Source organism: Oncorhynchus gorbuscha, linkage group LG04, assembly GCF_021184085.1.
Source record: "Oncorhynchus gorbuscha isolate QuinsamMale2020 ecotype Even-year linkage group LG04, OgorEven_v1.0, whole genome shotgun sequence".
NCBI lineage: Eukaryota > Metazoa > Chordata > Actinopteri > Salmoniformes > Salmonidae > Oncorhynchus > Oncorhynchus gorbuscha.
The window spans coordinates 78763798-78767758 of NC_060176.1; positions in this window are offsets into that span (position 1 = coordinate 78763798).

The following is a 3961-nucleotide window of genomic DNA, read 5'->3' on the forward strand; positions in this document are numbered from 1 at the left end:
CTACTCAATCATCTAGTCTTTTCACACCTGTTCCCTATCTTGCCCTCTGATTTGAGTCCCTATTTCTCCCCTTGTTTTCCGTTTCTGTCCTGTCGGATCCTTGTATATTGTTCGCCATGCTGTGTCTTTGTCTCGCCCTGTCGTGTCTTGTTTCCCTCAGATGCTGCGTGTGAGCAGGTGTCTGAGTCTGCTACGGTCGGTGCCTTCCCCAGGCAACCTACAGTTAATGGTCGAGTCTCCAGTCTGTCCTCGTCACTACGAGTGGAATTAAGTTTTTATGTTTTGTTTTCTGCTCTGATTGTCCAGGAGTATTGCCTATTTCCTTTACTGGAATAAAGACTCTGTTTTCGCCAAGTCGCTTTTGGGTCCTCATTCACCTGCATAACAGAAGGATCCGACCAAGAATGGACCCAGCGACTATGGATTCTCTCTACTCTACTCTCGAGTTCCAGGGAGCGATGCTCGGCAGACACAAGCAGGAATTGCCTGCTGCTCGGCATGCCGTTGAGACCCTGGCCGCTCAGGTCTCCGACCTCTCAGGACAGTATCAGAGTCTTCGTCTCGTGCCACCAGCTACTTCCGGGTCTTCCGAGCCTCCGGAACCTAGGGTTAATAACCCACCTTGTTATTCTGGGCAGCCCACTGAGTGCCGCTCCTTTCTCACCCAGTGTGATATAGTGTTCTCTCTCCAACCCAACACATACTCAAGAGAGAGAGCTCGGATTGCCTACGTCATATCACTCCTTACTGGTCGGGCTCGGCAGTGGGGCACAGCTATCTGGGAGGCAAGCGCTGAGTGTACTAACGATTATCTGAACTTTAAAGAGGAGATGATAAGGGTTTTTGATCGTTCAGTTTTTGGGAAAGAAGCTTCCTGGTCCCTGTCTTCCCTATATCAAGGTAATCGATCCATAACGGATTACTCTATAGAGTTTCGCACTCTTGCTGCCTCCAGTAACTGGAACGAGCAGGCGTTGCTCGCTCGTTTTCTGGAGGGACTCCACGCTAAGGTTAAGGATGAGATTCTCTCTCGGGAGGTTCCATCCAGCGTGGATTCTTTGATTGAACTCGCTATTCGCATTGAACGACGGGTAGATCTTCGTCACCGAGCTCATAGAAGAGAGCTCGCGTTAACTGTGTCTCCCCTCTCTCCGACACTACCATCTTTCCCCACTGACTCTGGTGTTGAGCCCATGCAGCTGGGGGTATTCGCATTTCGACTAAGGAGAGGGAACGGAGAATCACCAACCGCCTCTGTCTCTATTGCGGTTCCGCTGGTCATTTTGTCATTTCATGTCCAGTTAAAGGCCAGAGCTCATCAGTAAGCGGAGGGCGACTGATAAGCGCTACTAGACGGTCCTCTCCGTCAAGTACCTGTACTACCTTACCGGTCCATCTACGCTGGACCGGATCGGCAGCTTCCTGCAGTGCATTAATAGACTCTGGGGCGGAGGGCTGTTTTATGGACGAAGCCTGGGCTCGGGAACATGACATTCCTCTCAGACAGTTAGGGAGCCCACGGTCATGTTCGCCTTGGATGGTAGTCCTCTCCCCAGTATATTATGTGAAACACTACCTTTATCCCTCACTGTATCTGGTAACCATAGTGAGACCATTTCTTTTTGATTTTTTGTTCACCTTTTACACCTGTTGTTTTGGGTCATCCCTGGCTAGTGTGTCATAATCCTTCTTTTGATTGGTCTAGTAATTCTATCCTTTCCTGGAACGTTTCTTGTCATGTGAAGTGTTTAATGTCTGATATTCCTCCTGTTTCTTCTGCTCCCTCTTCACAGGAGGAACCTGGTGATTTGACAGGAGTGCCGGAGGAATATCATGGTCTGCGCACGGTCTTCAGTCGGTCCAGAACCAACTCCCTTCCTCCTCACCGGTCGTATGATTGTTGTTCTGATCTCCTCAAGAAGCGTTTTGCATCCGCTCCTATCCTTGTTGCACCTGACGTCACTAAACAGTTTATTGTCGAGGTTGACGCGTCGGGGTGGGCGTGGGAGCCATTCTGTCCCAGCGCTCCGATACTGACGATGGGGTCCACCCTTGCGCGTATTTTTCTCATCGCCTGTCACCGTCGGAACATAACTATGATGTGGCTAACCGCGAACTGCTCGCCATCCGTTTAGCCCTAGGCAAATGGCGACAGTGGTTGGAGGGGGCGACCGTTCCTTTGTCGTTTGGACTGACCAAAGGAACCTTGAGTACATCCGTTCTGCCAAACGACTGAATGCGCGTCATGCTCGTTGGGCGTTGTTTTTCGCTCGTTTCGAGTTCGTTATTTCTTATTGCCCGGGTACTAAGAACACCAAGCCTCATGCTTTATCCCGTCTCTTTAGTTCTTCTGTGGCTTCTACCGATCCCGAAGGGATCCTTCCTGTTGGGCGTGTTGTCGGGTTGACTGTCTGGGGAATTGAGAGACAGGTTAAGCAAGCACTCACTCACACTCTGTCGCCGCGCGCTTGTCCTAGTAACCTTCTTTTCGTTCCTGTCTCTACTCGTCTGGCTGTTCTTCAGTGGGCTCACTCTGCCAAGTTAGCTGGCCACCCCGGCGTTCGGGGTACGCTTGCTTCTATTCGCCAGCGGTTTTGGTGGCCTACTCTGGAGCGTGACACGCGCCGTTTCGTGGCTGCTTGTTCGGACTGCGCGCAGAATAAGTCTGGTAATTTTTTTCTGCTTCTGCTCCTGGTCTTGCTGGGTCTCAGTCTGTTCCCTGCCACCGCATCTCTCCTGTTCTTGTTCCTGCCCTTGCTGTGTCTCAGTCTGTCCCTAGTTGTTACTCTCCTGGCCTGTTTGGTCCTGTTTGCTCTAAAGCTTTCAGTTCTCTACCCATGTCTCATTTTTTTTTTTAGAGTAGTACCCTAGTTTCCCTTTTTATCGTTTTCCGTTACGGTCCTGAGGAGAGGAGTTGGGTTCTTTCTCGGGACGTGCTGGACCGTTTGTGATCTATGATTTCCTCCGTTGCCGCCAGTGTTCCTCCTCGAGTGCGCCAGGAGGCGCTCGGTGAGTGGGGGTACTGTCATGTTTTGTTTTATATTGTCTTGTCATTTTGCTTTCCCTTCTGTTCGTTTCCCCCTGCTGGTCTTATTAGGTTCGTTCCCTTTTTCTCTCTCCCTCCCTCTCTCTCCTCTCTCTATCGTTCCGTTCCTGCTCCCAGCTGTTCCTATTCTCCTACTCAATCATCTAGTCTTTTCACACCTGTTCCCTATCTTGCCCTCTGATTTGAGTCCCTATTTCTCCCCTTGTTTTCCGTTTCTGTCCTGTCGGATCCTTGTATATTGTTCGCCATGCTGTGTCTTTGTCTCGCCCTGTCGTGTCTTGTTTCCCTCAGATGCTGCGTGTGAGCAGGTGTCTGAGTCTGCTACGGTCGGTGCCTTCCCGAGGCAACCTACAGTTAATGGTCGAGTCTCCAGTCTGTCCTCGTCACTACGAGTGGAATTAAGTTTTTTATGTTTTGTTTTCTGCTCTGATTGTCCAGGAGTATTGCCCTCCTTTCCACTGGCATATTGTTCAGCTCATAACAGTTTTCTTTCTCTTCTCTGGTGGTCAAATTAAAAGTGTTTAAAACAGTCTGTCTGGAGAATCTCTCTCTGCATGCTGAGAGTGTTTGGTGCATGCTGGGAATTGTATGAGTGAGTGTTGTGTAGAGTTACATATCCTGCTTTTTCTTTTACATGTATTTTTCTTGGTGGTGTCTTTTTCTCTTCCTATGCATCATTAAGGTTATCAGTATTGTTATCTAGTTGTTATGGTATAATTAAGTACATTGTTTTTCGTGTTGAAATTGGCTTTGGCGGGGGTGGCGACCCACATGGGGATGCCGTCCCTGTCACTTCAGCAGGGCTTTAGGTGTGTTACTGAAGCTACTGTCACTCACCGTGGAGGAGTTTCTGGTCGCCATAGGAGAGAAGGTGGGATATGAGAATGTTGCTTATGCGTCACGGATGAATAAAGC